General features: G+C 44.2%; 1 non-coding gene across 1 annotated transcript; it reads right to left on the minus strand.

Moving 5' to 3' along the window:
- Positions 1 to 18,659: 18,659 nt before the first annotated feature.
- Positions 18,660 to 18,856, minus strand: LOC133925709 (U2 spliceosomal RNA). Its single transcript, XR_009910980.1, has one exon. It is a non-coding gene; the product is annotated as a U2 spliceosomal RNA (small nuclear RNA).
- Between the last annotated feature and the right edge of the window lie 462 nt (positions 18,857 to 19,318).

A 19,318-nucleotide genomic window follows, 5' to 3' on the forward strand; every position in this document is an offset into this window, starting at 1 on the left:
AACCAAATACCAACTGCAACAAATACTGATTGTGGCAACATTTACGAAAGGCAACAAAATTTTTACTCTTGTGCAACAAACAAAAAAATATCATGGTAACAACTACTGAACACCAAGAAAGTTTGGAAATTGCAACAATCTAAACTACCTACTGCAACAACTGGAAAAAGCATACACAACAAATTTTAAAACGTTTGCAACACCAAGACAACCTCATCCATGGTTCCTCCATCAATGATTCCTCAGCCTTCTTACCTTCCAGATCTTGCGAAATATGACGACATCATTGCTCCTTTGTCCTCTTCCCTCCCAGATCTAGTGAGCTCCGACCATGATATCCCAAGACTCACCCTCCTCTTACCACGATGAGAGGTGCAACATAAGAGAGGAGCATGAGCTCACCCTCCTCTGGCCATGGCCATGTTGCAGATGTTGGGGAGGTGCTCTCGATGGAGGTGGGAGGGGATGGAGAAGGAATGAAGTTTGATAGTAAAAAGCAAGAAATAGCTAGAAAGGGATGGAGGATAGGGGAGCACTAGTCATGCAGATGGAGATGGAGATGGTGACAAACCGTCCATATGGGACATCCAATTATTTTTGGCATTGGACACCCTATGTGACAGCCCAAATGGCTTAAGCATGTCATTAAGCATCGTAAGCATCATTGGCATCATGCTTAATTGTTTTGAGAAATTATTAACATGCAAATTCAATTAAACATACATTGTGAAAATTAATGTTAAGTGGTGCCTTGTGACGTAACTTACAATATTGCTATGAAACATAAGGTGGGAAACAATTTTAGAAATTAGTCCATTTTAAATGAGGAATATTAGTGATTTTTCCAAATTTTTGAGGATGGTTTTGAAGGTATAAAAATTACCACAAGTTAGAAAAGCTTGCATCTTTAGAGAATTTTAGATTGAAATTGGCTCAGGCATTATGGGTCAAACAAGTCAAAATGGGTTGCACATAAATTGTTTTTTCACACAAAATTTGTCCCATAATTTTTGGACCTCGGGAAGGTGTTCTTTTGAATAGAAGAATTGTTGTGGATATTTTTACTCGATGGTCACTGTTCATCGACCCCACCCTTCATCCTCTCTCTCTCTCTCTCTCGCCACCGGCTTTGTTGACTTCCGCAGCCGACCACGTCACCAAGGCGGCCAGAGGCATGGGCGTCGCCCTTATCTCCTCCCCCTCGCTGCTCTCTCCTCTCTCTCTCTCCCACTCTTGTTCGGCTGAGTCTAGAGCAGCAGAGCAGAATGCACAGCAGGCACGCCACTGGCAAAATTTGACGAGCCGAGCTCGATTCGACCAGGCCCAAGACATGAGGAGCTAAGGAAGGGGTCGTGCGACGCTCCATTGACATAATCCTGCCAGATTCCCCTTCTTCCGCAGTCGAAATCGGGCTCAGGCACCTTCTTCCCCATTTCTGGTGGCCTTCGTCACCACATCTCTGTCGAGCCACCGCACTGTTGCTTCTCTAGACAAATCGGTCCCATGGTGAGCTTCCCTGCAATCTCTTGAACCCTTTGCACATGTAGTTCTCCCTTTTGCCTATCACCGGCGCGCTTCTCCGCATGAGCTGCCCGCTGCCACCACCTCGGCGTACGCTGCCAGCTGGGCTACCATCGAGCCCGTCAGAAACTAGCCGCGCCGTTGAATCCACATGCCTGCGTAGATGCTGTGGGAGTGCTTAGCCAGGTCGATTACGTCGCTGTTTGGCCATCGGCGCATGGAACCGAGCCGCCGCCGTAAGGCTACCGCCGTGCGCCATCACCAGCCACCCTTTGGTCGTCGCCAGCGACCACATGACCCTTAGTCAATTCCCAATGTCATGCTGGTGCCAATGGTGCCCTCCACTGGCCATGCCACACCACCGATCAACACTGGCGAGGTCGCCTGTGCTGCCGACACTGTGCTCTGGGCACGGGTCGATTTTGACCCATGGTCAAAGCGCCGAGGCCCACTATCAGTGACCGTCACTAGCTCAGCCTGGGTGCAGAAAGAATTTAGGCCTTTTAATATTCGATAAAACCAGAAAATATGAATTTGAATATTGGTTCAACTAATAATTTGGCTGAGAGTTGTAAAATGCATAGGAAAGAGAATACTGCTCCAAAAATAGTGAAACCAATTTTGTTGGATTTGTATTATCATAACCTACATGATAAAAATACTGGGTGCTATGAAATGTGTATTTAAATTGCATGCATTAATAAAATAGGTTTGAGCTTCATTAATCCATAATTAATTATTGGTAGCTACAAAATTGATGAAATCAATTTTGTAAATCTTGTTAATTTATGCCCTGTTCAGTAAAAATACACACACTCATGATAATCATAGATAATATTCTAATTAGGGCTAAGCTTTGATTTAAGCTTAATTAATCCAGAAAATATTAAATGTTAACAATAAGTAAAGTTAAGGAAATCGTTAATGCTTTAAGCTCATCTCATGAAGCATTGCACCTCCTTCATGCTCATCATTGCATGTGTTCTTCTTTAAGCGAACAAAGGTCCGGAGCTTGACGCGAGTGTGATCGAGGGCGATATCGAGGCACACCACTTCTGCAAGTTCTGTTCGGGAAGTATCGGGCAAACCCCAGAGAAGAAAGGCAAGCATCTAAACATATTGCACCCTTTGTTCAAATAGAATGGAGTCTAAAATTGATAAATTAAGCTTTATGTATGTTTGCATGTGTTTAGTCCAGTGTCAGGCTGATATGGGTAGAACCTATGTTGATGCATTATCTCTGCCTTGAGTTATTAATAAATATGTATCCTTGTAGCCTTGGTGATATAGTTGTGTCTAGCTTCAAGGGTTATTCGAAATGCTTAGCAATGCTTAGGTCCTCGGTAGAAGTCGAGTGACGGTGCTGCCATTGTTCGCGAGCCTAAGGCTTAATCACTGTTCATAGATACAAAGATGAGGTTGAGATGGATGGTTGAGATGTGAGATTGAAGCGAGATGTGGGCAGTGTTAGGGGTATCTTCCACCCAGGAGGAGTCCTCTGGGTAATTCGGGAGAGGAGCCTGGATGCCATAGATCGCTTGCATCGTTTAAGGTCGTTCGTCGGTGCAGTTGGCTCTAGCACTTTTCATACTCACCACATGCTGAGCTAATGGTAAGGTAAGCTGATTATCATATGTCGTGCCGACACTTGTCTTGCGGCTCTATGACGCATAAGAGAAAAAGAAAAGGAGAAGTAAGGTGGCGGGGAGCCGGAGGTATCCGGGACACGCTTGCGGTAACCCCGATGCCATAGGGGCATTGCAAGTGGGTGGTTCCGGGTATGAGAAAGGTTGACTTGAGTACCCTTTGTGTGTACTTTAATGAGTAGCACAACCCAAATGGTCCTCGAGTCGTGTGGGTAAAGTTTTACCCCCTGCAGGGTGTAAGAACAATTCGAATTGCTGCGCTTTCGGTCTTGAGAATGCTATTATTTAATTTGTATCGGTCGTAGAGTTTACGAATGTGGGATAAGGTTATGGTATGTTGGAAATGGTTGGTAGGTTTTGTTGATTAGATACTATGGTTCCTATACATACATATTCAAGTTGTGGTTTACAGGGTAGAAAGGTAGTTGTTTTTGAATTAAGTATAGATGCTCACACATATGTGCCTAGGTTGCTTACCGCATATGTTTTACTTAACCTTGTGGCCTACTCTCACTAACAGCTCAATGCATAATCCTTGGAGTCAAGCTACGTATATGTGCTCTATATGGTTTAAGTCTTGTGAGTACCTTCGTACTCATGCCTGCGCTTTCAAGTTCTACTGGTGAGGGTGATGCGGTGTTTGGCTACTTCGTGCCTGCCGATGTAGGTGATGGACAAGAGTAGTGGATCCTACTCTAGTGAGGCGTAGCTTTTGGGGTGGAGCCTAAGGGCATATGGCTCCACTCTCCTTTTGTTGTTGTTAAGGTTTTAATCTTCAACTGCGTAGTTTCTCTTTGTGTAAATTGTTGCAAATGGTCGCATGCTTAAGAACGTGTAATATAACTTTAATTACTTGCTCTTTCTTAAGCTACGTTGTGATGTATATGTTGGAAAGACATGTGTTCCGATCTTGGGCACAAAACACATGCCGGACTAACGGGATGGAATTCTGTTTAATCATTGAGGTTGTATTTATGAATAATGATCCTCCTGATGATTAATTAGAATACTATTTGGATGGTTCCTTACAGCGTGGTATCAGAGCCTGGCTTAATAAAGTAGCCTAAAAACACTTAAGAAGTGGTTTAGTAAGTATGTCAACCTCACTAAGCAACACACTAAAGTTAATTTGTGCCTCTTCCTGCAAATATGTATGAACCTGCTATATTATGCCCCTAAGTATAAACCATGGATATGAGTGATGCTTGAGTTGTTTGTTTTCGCATTATGGTGCATTTATGATTTATGTTGCATCGGCAAAAGGGGCCTGGTATGTTTCGCAAGGCGATAGTACGGGAAGTGCATATGTTGGCAGCAACGTATGAATTGTCACTTGTGCGGCAAGATGCACCAGCACCGTTCTGGCATGAAGGGTGATGATTGGTTATATAAATGCCGGTGATCTTGATGTTTGTTATGGAGGGACACGCTTGAGAAAGAAATGTAGATAGGAATCAAGCATGCATTCTTTTTTCCCTGTAGTTATATGCATACATGTTTCCATATATAATGTATTGAGGGTCCAAACAAATGATATATGGCGAATGCTTTTAGGCTGTGTCGGAGTTTGACTTTCCCCTCTTCGTCTTGTTGTTGCACCAGGATGAGAACCTGCCACAGTCTCAGAGATCTTCCCGAAGGTTCTAATGAGAACAACCCTCTACCGCCTCCACCGCCGAGCATGGCGGATGTGCTTATGCAAAATTAACAAAACTGTCAAGCTCAGACGACACTCCTCGAAGCTCTCGTGCGTAACACGGCCCCTCAAGGAGGAGGTGGAGCTGGATGCCGAGATGACTTCTCGGATTTCCTTAGGACTCAGCCAACCCTCTTCACGTGTGCTGAGGATCCTCTCAATGCAGACCATTGGCTTAGGACTATCGAGCAGAAGCTCTCTCTCCTCAGATGTGAAGACCACGAGAAGGCGCTTTTCGCCGCCCATCAACTTCAGGGTACGACGGGTGCGTGGTGGTCCAACTGTTTGGCCATGCAACCCGTCAACCACGGGTGTCTTGGGCGGAGTTCCGCCAGGCATTCCATGATTATCATATTCCCAAGGGGATAAAGGAAATCAAGAAGCGGGAGTTCCTAGATCTTCAATAACAAGGCAGATCTGTTATGGAGTACGTGCGGGTGTTCAACCACCTTGCACAATATGCGTCAGACGAGGTCAACACTGACGAGTGAAAGTAATACCGCTTTGTGAATGACCTCTCTCTCAAGATGCAAAATAGCTTGTCAGCTCATGAGTTCGCCAATTTCAATAGGTTGGTGAGCACCTCCCTCACCGTTGAGTTCAAGATGAAGGGCCATCAAGAGGAGCAGAAATGCAAGAGGGTTTTGTCTCCTTCCGTGGGTGGGACCTGTCAACATACCCGCACAAGTCAACCTCCACCATCTCACATGTCGGCCTCGACTGCTCCATAGCTGATGTGGATAGTACGATGCCCGTCTCCCTCCATTCCGCAAGGGCAACCTCCAAGACCCACAGGATCCCAAGTGAGTGTGCCAAGTGGTCTTGGCGGCCCGTGCTACAATTGTTGGCGCGTTGGGTACTATGCACATGATTGCCCTTACCCCAAGCTGGGAGCCATGGTGACTGCTCCAAGGCCACCACACACTCAATCTACTCCACAAGCCTCCTAGGCTACGCACGTCCCCAAGCATGGCCGAGTGCACCACATCACCAATGAAGGGGCTCAGGAGGACGACAACATGCTCGTCGGTATGCTACTTGTGAATTCTCATCCCAAGTTGTGCTTTTTTATTCTGGTACATCCCATTCATTCATCAAGGAGGGTTATGGTTTGAGACACAATATAGTTATCAAGACATTGCCTTTTGTCTACCATATCAAAGCACCCGAGACTAAGTTAATAACCAATTAGGTTGTTCCTAAGGCCATGATTCTCATTGTGGGAGTTCAGTTTTCTGCAAATTTGATCTTGCTGGATACTAGAGGAATGGATGTAATTTTAGGAATGAATTAGTTAGCCCAATATAGTGCTTGACTTGATTGTGCCAAGAGAGTCATTTCTCTTAGAAGTCCAAGAGGTGAATAGGTTTCTCTTCACTTTGGAGAAGGAGGTCTCCACCTATATGTTCTGAAGGTTGCCACAGCCACAGATCTTTTGAATATTCCTGTGGTTTATGAATTTTCTGATGTCTTCCCAGTAGAACAGCCAGAAATGCCACCCGACAGAGCAGTAGAATTCTATATTGATCTTGTTCCCGGTACGGCCCCAATTTCAAAAAGGTCATATAAGATATCGCCAAACGAGTTAGCGGAATTGAAGAAACAAATTCAAGAATTGCTTGCGAAGGGCTTTATTCCTCCGAGCTCCTCACCCTTGGGATGCCCGACGCTCTTTGTCAAGAAGAAGGATGGCACTTTGTGGATGTGTGTGGATTACCGTCCTCTGAATGAGGCCACTATCAAGAATAAGTATCCGCTTTCAAGAATCGATATCCTATTCAATCAGTTGACCGGTGCCCGAGTCTTCTTGAAGATTGACTTGAGGTTGGGCTACCATCAAATAAAGGTCCGACCGGAGGATATTCTGAAGACGGCTTTCTCCACCCGCTACGGGCTTTATGAGTTCACCGTCATGTCTTTCGGCTTGACTAACGCACAGGCATTCTTCATGTACTTGATGAACACAGTCTTCATGGAGGAACTCAACAAGTTTATCATAGTTTTCATCGATGACATCCTTATCTACTTCAAGACTGAAGAGGGACATTCGGAGCACCTCCGTGTCGTTCTTGGTCAACTTCGAGATCACCAACTCTATGCCAAGTTCAGTAAATATGAGTTCTGGCTCAAGGAGGTCACCTTTTTAGGGCATGTTCTATCCGAGAACGGTGTTGCCGTTGACCCGAGCAAGGTGCAAGATGTGCTCAATTGGGTTCAGCTCAAGAATGTCACCGACATCCGGAGTTTTCTCGGACTAGCGGGCTATTAATGTCGGTTCATCAAGAATTTCTCCAAGTTTGCCAAGCCCATGACTGAGTTGTTGAAGCAAGGCAGCTTTCCAAACCTTGAAGGAACTGCTCATGATCGCTCCTGTTCTTGCTCAACCTGAAGTGGATAAGGGATTCGATGTCTACTGCGATGCTTCCCGCATAGGCCTCGGATGTGTCCTCATGCAAGAAGGCTGAGTTGTTGCTTATGCCTCATGGCAATTGAAGTGCCATAAGGAGAACTACCCAACCCATGATTTAGAGCTCGCGGCAGTTGTCCATGCCTTGAAGATCTGGCGCCATTATCTATTGGGAAATCTTTGCCGTATCTATACGGATCACAAAAATCTCAAGTACATTTTTACTCAGGCTGATCTGAATATGAGGTAGAGAAGATGACTCGAGCTGATCAAGGATTATGAGCTGGAAGTACATTATCATCCCGGCAAAGTGAATGTGGTTGCCGATGCCTTAAGCCGAAAGGTTCATTGCCATTGTCTTATGGTCTCGTCCATGGATTCCACCCTCTGTGATGATTTTTGAAGACTTGGTCTTGAGATGGTTTCGTAGGGTCACCTTTCCAACTTGGAGGTGAAATCCATTCTTGATGAGGACATCACTCTTTTTGATACACACACACTGAGTATTCCTCCAACAATAGGTCCATTGACACGAGCTCGTGCACGTCAACTAAATCATGAGGTGAGCTCGTTCCTTAGTGTTCCTTTATATTTTGATGAGGATGGGATGCTACTGAATAATTGTGATGTATTGTTACTTAGGAACACGGGAGAAGAACAGCAAGGACGCCCAAGCCAAGGTGGAGATCCAATCAAGTTCGAGTCCGTTTCGGAGTCCAGGACCAGCCTGCACTAAAATCGTCGCCCAGGACGCATACGGACTCCGTTTTCGACGTTCTACACATGGTTCGAAAGCTAAGGAGATAAGATTTCCAACGGGACTGGTCCTATGTCCAAATTCTTTCTGAGTCAACAGGAATCGTCAAAACAAGTGGACGTCCAGAATCTGTCAGGGTGCTGCGCCACCATCTTTTGGGCCGTTGGGCCGTGTATCGTGTTGGAGTTCATTAGGGACGCGTCCAGGGGTCCTTGGCCGACCCTAGTCTTTTATATACAGTAGCCGCCACCCTAATTAGGGTTGAGTTTTGCTTAGATATTGATCTACACACAGTTGTGAGATTTTCGCTCTTGTTCCGGACCGACTAGGCCGCCGCAAGTGTTTGTGGAACCCCGACTTCGAGTGCTTGAATTCAATTCGCAATATTTCAGATTGCATCTTCTACATTCTTGCTTGTGTTCTCGGTACGCTTGCAGGGATTGAGCCTTCTTGGCGAGGTCAACCGCGTGACACGGTTGATAACCATCGGAGCTGTGGTGTAGTGATTGCAAGGGAGACGATCTGTTCGGGTCAAAGCCTTTGGATCATCAACGTCAAGTTCTCCACCCACCGACTTATCGCTACCTATCGGAAGATCAGGCCAACTTTGCTCATCAACTGGTATCAGATTTTCAGGTTGCCCGTTAGGTAATTTCATTTTTCCCTTTAGATTAGTCTGTTTTTCATTATCTAGAGTCCAGAAAAAGCCAAAAAAATTCCGTCAATTTCCGCTGCCCTAGAACCCTTTGTGCCTTTGCAATTTTTGTTTTCAGTTGCGCGTTGTTGAGTTTGTGTCCGTGATCGAGTCTTGTTGCTGGTTTTAGAGTCATGTTCTTGGTTTTTAGTCAACGCTCTGTGCTGTTTTGATCAGGCCGCTATCCCATCGCCACCATCCCCACCAACAAGTTGAGCCACCACATTACTCGATTTGCCACCGCGAGCCGCCTTGTGTTACTTTCCGCCACGCTAACCCTAGATAGGTCGCAAGCCGCCTTGTATCAATTGCCCTGTCACCACTGCCATCCTTGTTCATCTCGCGATCCTATTGCTTGCAATATCTTAAAGAGGTCAATTTCTGCAAGAGTTGCTTGAAAAGAAAAACCCTAACTCGACAGGGGTTCAGTAAAATAGCCATAACTTTCTCATACGGACTCGGAATCAGGCAAATTTTTTTTTTACGGACATCTACAGAAAAAGTTACATCCATTGCTCCCTACCTTCGCCGGGTTCCACCAAATTTTTTTCCCAAATTCGGCTCAGAAGATTGAGTATTCGCACGCTTTTCAGAGAACGTGCTTGATTTTCTATAGGCCTTGAAAATTTCTGTGGTTGTTGCTTGTGTGCTCCTAGTTCAGAAAAAAATATCAGAAAAATATGAAAAAAAAATTTCGTGATTCCTACTAGTGCTAAAAGACAAAAAAGAGGAGCACATAGAGAACACCTAGATAATTGTGCTGTTTGCTGTGTCTTTCTCTGATCATCCTTTTTAACTTTGTTTCAGCTGTTGTGCTAGGACTAGGGACACGTGATAGACCAGCAACTGTGATTCATACTTTGGACACTTATTTAGCTTTGCTCTTCTGATTACAATTATTGCTAATCCTTGCCACCATATTGTGCCTTCCAAGCTCCACCTCCTTTGATCCGAACAGGTTCACTCTTGCAATCATCCCACGCTTCCAGACTCGTCACCGGTTGTTCCTCCTTGCTGCGTTGGTAAGAACATTTGTAAGAGCGTGGTAAGACGCTTGAGTGTGTGTGATTCCACCTTCCACAACCTAGTAGTTGATAGGGATAATATTGTGTTGTCCTTTGTTTTCTACTAACCATGTCAGGTGATGGCTCTCCGTCGGATTTTAAGGATTGTGTGTCCAAGGAAGAACTCAACAAAGTCTTGCAGGATCATACTAGGCTATTGACAGACATTAGAACAAGCATTGCTAACCTCGTCACGCGAGTCCACAGGATGATGACCATTCACATGATGATACTAATAATGGTGACCAAGAAGATGGTGAGGTTTTTGTTGGGCAAGATGCGCGTGCTGAGCAACGTCCTCATGCTGAACAATTACGTCGTGGCCAACAACAACGTCGTCAAAGTAATGGAGGTAATAATGTTAATCGCAACGGTCGCGATGATCCTTATTCTAAGATTAAGTTTTCAATATCTCCTTTTGATGGTGCATATGATGCTGATGCTTATTTGAATTGGGAAATGACGGTTGATCAAAAGTATAGTTCTCATATGGTTCCTGAAATGCATAGAGTTAGACTAGCCACTTGTGAGTTCACGAATTATGCTATTATTTGGTGGAATGGTCTAGTTTCTAGTGGCTTAGAACCTGAATCATGGCCTAGACTAAAGCGTGCCATGCGCAATAGATTTATTCCTCTTGATTATACACGTGAATTGAAAAAGAAATTGCAGCACTTAAATCAAGGTTCTAAATCTGTGCATGATTACTATCAAGAGCTTCAAATTGCTATGCTTCGTTGTAGTATACAAGAGGATGATGATGATACCATGATTCGTTTTTACTCCGGGTTGAGACGTGAAATTCAGGACCTTGTTGATTATAAAGATTACAATACTACCAATAGGTTGTTCCATTTTGCTATTTTGGCAGAAAAAGAACTGCAGGGTCGACAACAGGTGCAGAAATTGCGGAACAATTTTGGGAGTACATCTACTTCACGAGTACCACCGGGACAAGCAACAACATTCCCTTCTATATCTACACGATCTGTTGCCCCCTCCTACAACACTCGGGCGCGTTCAGCAGGAGCACCACAACCATCACGTGAGGTGAGTAAATCTACTGTTTCGCAGGATCCAATGCCACGCTCTTCTTCAGGTGCAGCTACCACGGGTCGTACAACGGGCATTGTGTGCTGTCGCTGTCAAGGTATTGGCCACGTCATGAAGGATTGCCCAAGCCAGCGAGCATACTCCGCAACAACAGATGGTGGATATGTTAGTCATAGTGATGTCGAGGAAGAATATGCCTTTGAAGCTAATCTTACAGCCGATCATGACATGGATAGTGAGGGGGAGGAGATTAGTGGTACCGCTGCCACGGAGAGTTATGCAGCACACACCTTCATTGTGAAGCGAGTTTTGAGTTCTCAAATGGGGCAAGCGAAGCAGCTACAACGCCATAATCTATTCCAGACATTCCTCATTGTCAAAGATGCACGTGTTCGTACCATAATTGATGGCGGGAGTTGCAACAACCTCTTGAGCTCCGATCTTGTGAAGAATCTTTCCTTGCCAACATGTGCACATCCTCATCCATACTACATTCAGTGGTTCAATAACAGCGGTAAGGTTAAGGTAACACAATCTGCGAGAGTACATTTTTCTATTGGTTCCTACCATGATTATGCTGATTTTGATGTAGTGCCTATGCAAGCATGTTCACTTTTGTTAGGCCGTCCTTGGGAATTTGATACCGATGCTACACACCATGGTAGAAGTAATAAATACTCTCTCATGCACAAGGGAAAGAAAATCTCTTTTCTTCCGTTGACACTTGCTGAAATTGTGCAATGTGATAAAGCTTTAGCTGAAAAAGAAAAGAAAGAACGTGTTTTGGAATCTGAAAATCAGCAAGTAGCTCAATCTATTTTTCCACCTAAGAAAGAGAAGAACACACCTAGGTCCGAAGGCATTAAGTTAAAGGGTGATGTTATGCTTGCTACTAAATCTGACCTTGCTGAAATTCAAGATAATGATACTTTGTGCTATGCTTTCGTATGCAAAGAGGTTTTATTTTCAATTGATGATATACCTAGCTCTTTGCCTGCTGCTGTCACTAACCTTTTGCATGAGTATAAGGATGTCTTTCCAGCTGAGATACCCCCGGGGCTACCACCATTGAGAGGGATAGAGCACCAAATAGATTTGATCCCGGGAGCGACTTTGCCAAACCGCGCTGCATATAGGACCAATCCGGAGGAGACTAAGGAAATTGAGCGACAAGTCCAAGACCTTTTGGACCGTGGGTACGTACGAGAGAGCCTTAGTCCTTGTGTTGTTCCTGTTCTTTTGGTTCCTAAGAAAGATGGTACATGGCGCATGTGTGTTGATTGTAGAGCCATTAATAATATCACAATAAGGTATCGTCACCCTATTCCTAGGCTAGACGACATGCTTGATGAGTTGAGTGGTTCTATTATTTTCACGAAGATTGACTTGCGTAGTGGTTACCACCAAATAAGAATGAAATTGGGAGATGAATGGAAAACTGCTTTCAAAACTAAGTTCGGTCTATATGAGTGGTTAGTGATGCCTTTTGGTTTAACTAATGCACCTAGCACTTTCATGAGATTGATGAATGAGGTTTTGCGTGCTTTCATAGGAAGATTTGTGGTGGTGTACTTTGATGATATTTTGATCTATAGCAAGTCACATGAAGAACACATTGATCATCTATGTGCTGTTTTTACTGCTTTGAGAGAGGCACGTTTGTTTGCTAACCTTGACAAGTGCACCTTTTGTACGAATAGAGTTGCTTTTCTTGGCTATGTTGTTACTCCACAGGGAATTGAAGTGGATGAAGCTAAAATTGAAGCCATTAAGAGCTGGTCGACCCCTGGGACTATCACACAGGTGAGAAGCTTTCATGGCTTTGCAGGGTTCTATCGGTGTTTTGTGAGAGATTTCAGCACCATTGCTGCCCCACTCAATGAGTTGACAAAGAAGGGCGTTCCGTTCCAATGGGGGCTAGCACAAGAACAAGCTTTTAATACGCTGAAAGATAAGCTTACGCATGCACCTCTACTCCAACTTCCGGACTTTGGTAAGACTTTTGAGTTAGAATGTGATGCTAGCGGCATTGGAATTGGAGGAGTGCTACTACAAGGAGGTAAACCCGTTGCTTATTTTAGTGAGAAATTGAATGGGCCATCTCTTAATTATTCGACTTATGATAAGGAGTTGTATGCTTTAGTGCGAGTTTTAGAAACATGGCAACATTATCTTTGGCCCAAGGAGTTTATTATTCATTCTGATCATGAAGCTTTGAAACATATTAGAAGCCAAGCCAAACTGAACAAACGTCATGCTAAATGGGTTGAATTTATAGAGTCATTTCCTTATATCATTAAACACAAGAAAGGTAAAGACAATGTCATTGCAGATGCATTATCTAGACGTTATACCATGCTGTCCCAACTCGATCATAAGATTTTTGGTTTAGAAACAATTAAAGGATTATATGCTACTGATTTGGACTTTAAAGATGTTTTTGAACATTGTAAAGAAGGAAGAACTTGGAATAAATATGTGCTGAATGATGGATTACTATACCGTGCTAACAGGCTATGCATCCCAGCTAGCTCTATTCGCCTATTGTTCTTGCAGGAAGCGCATGGAGATGGTTTAATAGGACATTTTGGAGTGAAGAAGACCGAGAATGTACTGGCTACTCACTTCTTTTGGCCTAAGATGAGGTGCGACATCGACCGCTACGTGGCACGCTGCACTACTTGCAATAAAGCTAAGTCTCGCTTGAACCCACATGGACTTTATATGCCTCTTCCTGTTTCTAGTGTGCCTTGGGAGGATATTTCTATGGATTTTGTTTTAGGATTGCCTAGGACCAAGAGGGGGAGGGATAGTATATTTGTCGTTGTGGATCGTTTTTCAAAAATGGCACATTTTATACCTTGTCACAAGAGTGATGATGCTACAAACATAGTTGATTTGTTTTTCAGGGAAATCATTCGCTTGCATGGAGTGCCTAACACCATTGTTTCGGATCGTGATGCAAAATTTTTGAGCCACTTTTGTAGGACACTTTGGAATAAACTTGGGACAAAGCTGCTGTTTTCGACGACATGTCACCCTCAAACCGACGGACAAACGGAGGTTGTGAACCGCACATTATCCACCATGTTGCGGGCTGTTTTGAAGAAAAATTTGAGGATGTGGGAAGAGTGTCTACCCCATATTGAGTTCTCTTACAACAGATCAGTTCACTCCACCACCAAGGTAAGTCCGTTTCAGGTAGTGTATGGTTTTAACCCCCGTGCCCCTATTGATTTACTTCCTTTACCAACATCCGAGAAATTGAATTTTGATGCTAAGACACGTGCTGATTTGATTATGAAAATGCATGAGTTGACTAAGGAAAATATTGAAAAGATGAATGAGAAGTATAGAACTTATGGTAGCTAAGGTCGGAAACATATTACTTTTGAAATTGGTGATCTTGTGTGGTTACATTTGCGCAAAGATAGGTTTCCTGATTTGAGAAAGTCTAAATTGCTGTCTCGAGCTGATGGTCCTTTTAAAATTGTGGAAAAGATCAATGATAATGCATATAAGCTTGAGTTGCCTGCAGATTATGGGGTTAGTCCCACATTTAACATTTCAGATTTAAAGCCTTACTTGGGAGAAGAAGATGACATTGCATCGAGGATGACTCCAATTCAAGAGGGGGAGGATGATGAGGACATCACTCTTTCGGATACACACAAACCGAGTATTTCTCCAACAATAGATCCATTGACACGAGCTCGTGCACGTCAACTAAATCATGAGGTGAGCTTATTCCTTAGTGTTCCTTTATATTTTGATGAGGGTGGGATGCTACTGAATAATTGTGATGTATTGTTACTTAGGAACACGGGAGAAGAACAGCAAGGACGCCCAAGCCAAGGTGGAGGTCCAATCAAGTTCGAGTCCGTTTCGGAGTCCAGGACCAGCTTGCGCTAAAATTGTCGCCCAGGACGCATACGGACTCCGTTTTTGACGTTCTACACATGGTTGGAAAGATAAGGAGATAAACTTTCCAACGGGACTAGTCCCATGTCCAAATTCTTTCTGAGTCAACAGGAATCATCAAAACAAGTGGACGTCCAGAATCTATCAGGGTGCTGCGCCACCATCTTTTGGGCCGTTGGGCCGTGTATCGTGTTGGAGTCCATTAGGGACGCGTCCAGGGGTCCTTGGCCGACCCTAGTCTTTTACATACAGTAGCCGCCACCCTAATTAGGGTTGGGTTTTGCTTAGATATTGATCTACACACAGTTGTGAGATTTTCGCTCTTGTTCCGGACCGACTAGGCCGCCGCAAGTGTTTGTGGAACCCCGACTTCGAGTGCTTGAATTCAATTCGCAATATTTCAGATTGCATCTTCTACGTTCTTGCTTGTGTTCTCGGTACGCTTGCAGGGATTGAGCCTTCTTGGCGAGGTCAACCGCGCGACACGGTTGATAACCATCGGAGCTGTGGTGTAGTGATTGCAAGGGAGACGATCTGTTCTGGTCGAAGCCTTTGGATCATCAACGTCGAGTTCTCCACCCACCGACTTATCGCTACCTATCGGAAGATCAGGCCAACTTTGCTCATCAATTCTCATTGACCAAATTAAGGAAGCTCAGAAGAAGGAAAAGGGCATGGGAAGGATTCATGATAAGATCAATGAGGGGCAAGCCAAGTTCTTTACCCTAGATGACAAGGGTGTCTTGTGGTTTGAGAAGAGATTAGTGGTCTCTAAAGTTCTGGAGTTGAGAAAGAAGATCCTAGATGAAGCTCATGATTCCTTGGTATCCATTCACCGAGGGAGTACCAAGATGTACCAGGATCTCAAGCCCAGATTTTGGTGGACTCGCATGAAGCGAGAGATCGCTCGATATGTAGCTGAGTGTGACATCTGCTGAAGAGTGAAGGCCGAGCATCTTAAGCCGGTCGGTACGCTTCAGCCCTTGCCCATTCCATCCTGGAAGTGGGAGGAGATTGGTATGGATTTCATTACCGGATTACCAAAGATCTCTCAAGGGTATGACTCAATTTGGGTCATTGTGGACTGGTTGACGAAGTCCACTCATTTCTTGCCCGTCAAGACCTCCTTTTTGGTCAAGCAGTACGTGGAGTTGTACCTCACTTGGATTGTTTGCCTCCATGGGATTTCGAAGAAAATCATTTCTGACCGAGGCACTCAATTCACTTCCCATTTCTGGAACCGAGCTCTTCCATAGTACTGCATATCATCCTCAGACTAACGGTCAAACTGAGAGGATGAATCAAATCTTAGAAGATATGTTGAGGGCTTGCATCCTCACATATGGGAAGAAGTGGGAAATTTTCTTGCCTTTTGCGGAGTTCTCCTATAACAACAGTTACCAAGCGAGCATTGAGATGTCACCGTTTGAAGTTTTGTGTGGCCGATGATGCCAAACGCCATTTAATTGGTCAAAATCTGGCGAAAGGGCTTTTCTCGGCCCAGATTTAGTCAAGGAGGCAGCAGAATATGTTCTAACGATTCACAAGAGTCTCCTCACGGCTCAGCCTCGACAAAAGAGCTATGCGAATCGCCGCAGACGAGATCTTGTGTTTGGGATTGGGGATTTCGTCTATCTTTAGGTATCGCCTCTCAAAGGGGTTCAATGCTTTCAAGTTAGAGGGAAGCTAGCACCTCGCTTTGTTGGTCCATTTCAAATCGTTCCTTAGCGTGGAGAGGTGGCCTATCAGTTGGACTTGCCTCCATTTCTCTCCGCCGTGCATGACGTCTTCCATGTCTCTCAATTGAAGAAATGTCTTTGAGTCCCTACCGAAGTCATTAAAGTTGCAAACCAAGAATTGCAGCCAGATCTCTCCTACTGCGAACATCCGATTCGTATTCTTGAGGAAGCTGAATGAAAGACGCGACGCAAGCTAATTAAGTTTCTCACGGTTCAGTGGAGTAATCACTTCGAAGACGAAGCTATGTGGGAACGTGAGGATCGGCTTTGTTCCGATTATCCCGAGTTTTTCTCCAAATTGTGAGTGTTGCATTAGTTTCTATTCCTCACAGCATGTTAATGGTGCTATGGTAATGAAGACGTCATGAAACACCATGCATGATGTTGAGATGCATTCACCTTTGAGTAGATGAAAGTTCTGTCGTTCTACCCACACCACGCATGGGTTAGTAGGAATCTGGTATTCCTGTTTTTCTTATATATGTACCCAATCACCATAAAGTCACCGAGGAGACCACCCTCACATTTGTTCTCTCATGAATATAAATAGAAGTTGTAACTTTGTCATGTCAGTGAATTGAGATGAGAAAGGATTATGACACCACTGTCACTCACCTAGCACCCATCTTGTTATCTTGTAATATCCTTGTTATCAGATTAACTTGTCTAGGTGAATATGGCACTCAGAAACCTGGGACTTTTCCTGAGGTCTGGGAAATATGCCATGCAAAAATGCTGTATCACCTAGTGATGCTGTCGTTGTCCCAGTCCTGGAAACTCCTTTTCCTCACTCTCTTCCCCGCACTTCACCCAGTAGAAACCTCATGGTAGGTCCATACATCTCGAACTCAGGTAATGTCTTGTACGGAGGGGCACCAGCCCTCTGGTCAACTGCACCCTATGCCAGGATGTCACTATGCTAAGAGGAACTCGCGACCCTCGATTCCACCACTTGGCCCACACAGGGTAGGCCAATTATGAACGAGACGTCGTCAAGTGTAAGGGCCATCATTACGCACGGGAGACGGAACATATGTGTCTCCGGCCTCCACCTGTCCACCAGCACAGCGAGAAGGGCATGGAAGAAATTGAACTGCCATGCAAACTCTACTTGTCCAATTCCTGCGTCTGCCTCAACAAGCCTATAGAGTGAGAGAAGGCCTGACTCGTGCAACCTGTAATCAAAATATAATGTACATCAGGGTACCTAACGAACACCAGAAATATGTGAAGTGAAAAAAATTACAAACCTGAGGATCCAACGCTCGTCCAACCTCATGAGCTCATATGAAATCCGAAGTCAGAGTACTGGGAGCTCAGCCACCTTAATGGTGATTAGGTACGAGTGTTGCCTTTCAACCACGTGTGGGTGAAGCAACTCTAGGTGGTCAGAAGCCATACTTACCCATGATTGTAGCAGTAAAAAAGCATTATCAAATACCAGTACAACTATCCCTAAAACACTTGGTCCAACAATTACTGCTATTCCTAAATTACCGATGTAAAAAATTACAACTATCCCTAAAACAGTAGGCCCAACTGTGAGAACTATCCTAAAAAACATATGTTAAAAAACTACAACTATCTCTAAAATATTAGGTCCAACAGTTACATCTAACCATAAAAAACCTACGTCAAAAAGTACAACAATCCCTAAACCACTAGGTCCAACAGTTACAACTATTCGTAAAAAATCATACTTCAGAAAAGCGCAATTATCCTTAAAAATCATACTTCAGCATATGATTGAGAAATTGCTCTAGATGCAGGTAAGTGTTTTACTACTAGACCTATGTTTGCTGCTTTACTTGTTTGGAAATAGAAACTAGAGAATGGAAAGATGAGATGAAGTTATTATTTTCATCTTTTTGAGAGGAAGATTGCATGCAGTTGGGTAGTAAAAAATGGTCTAACGTTTGGTGTTCCAAAGGCCAAAGGAACTAATAGCAAGGGCCAGCCGAAACAGCTGATTATCCAAAACGGCCAGCCCAAACAACGCATTATCTTTCGGAGTGAAAGCTCATTAGCCTAGCCCACCACCAAAAATAGATGTTTAGGCAACATAGTTTCAAACATAGCTCTTATTAAGCCCACTCTTTTGGTAACACACAAACACAATTAAGCTTCTAATACATAGCATGTTAAAATTAATTTGATTTGGTTGGGGTGTGCCAGGCCTAGGCTGTAGTGCAACGCCTAGACTACACACAAGGGCCCCAATGGCAAGCCATTGTGACGGACCCACCCCCACAAAAAATAAATTTAATATCAAAGTAGGCACATAGCCTACGTATCAGAAATTAAATTGATAAGAACAGATACTACACTTGATCTTAGCCAAAAGGCCGAGAAAGGTATGAGTTGTAACAGAGAGTTGTGCCTTCTTTAAAAACATCCTCCCGCGACGCGGCACCTTAGCTGACCGAGGTGGTACTAATTAAACAGCAACTATGCCAACTGTTGGAACTATTTCCAGCTACAGTGATGAAGGGTTTCATTCCAGGCAAAGAGAGAGAGTGGAGGTGGGAGGAATCAACCCCTACCCTTGACCCCTTGGGTCCTTTATATAGGTGAGGGGGGAGGTGAAACTTCTTTCCACCCCTCGGTGGGGTACAAATAGTACAAAGAGCCCCTTGGGCCTTTACATAGGCTGCTTTGCTATATGGGCTCTTTTGTAGACTTAGGCCTTTCCCCCAACAGCTGCGTAGGTTAGACTCATTAGACTCATAAATTAATAGATTCAACATTTTCATAACATATATCTTTCCTGTCATTGGCACCATAATGAACCCATGGTCAGTCTGTGCATGTCGTATGGCT

Source organism: Phragmites australis, chromosome 7, assembly GCF_958298935.1.
Source record: "Phragmites australis chromosome 7, lpPhrAust1.1, whole genome shotgun sequence".
In the NCBI taxonomy this organism is placed as follows: Eukaryota; Viridiplantae; Streptophyta; class Magnoliopsida; order Poales; family Poaceae; genus Phragmites; species Phragmites australis.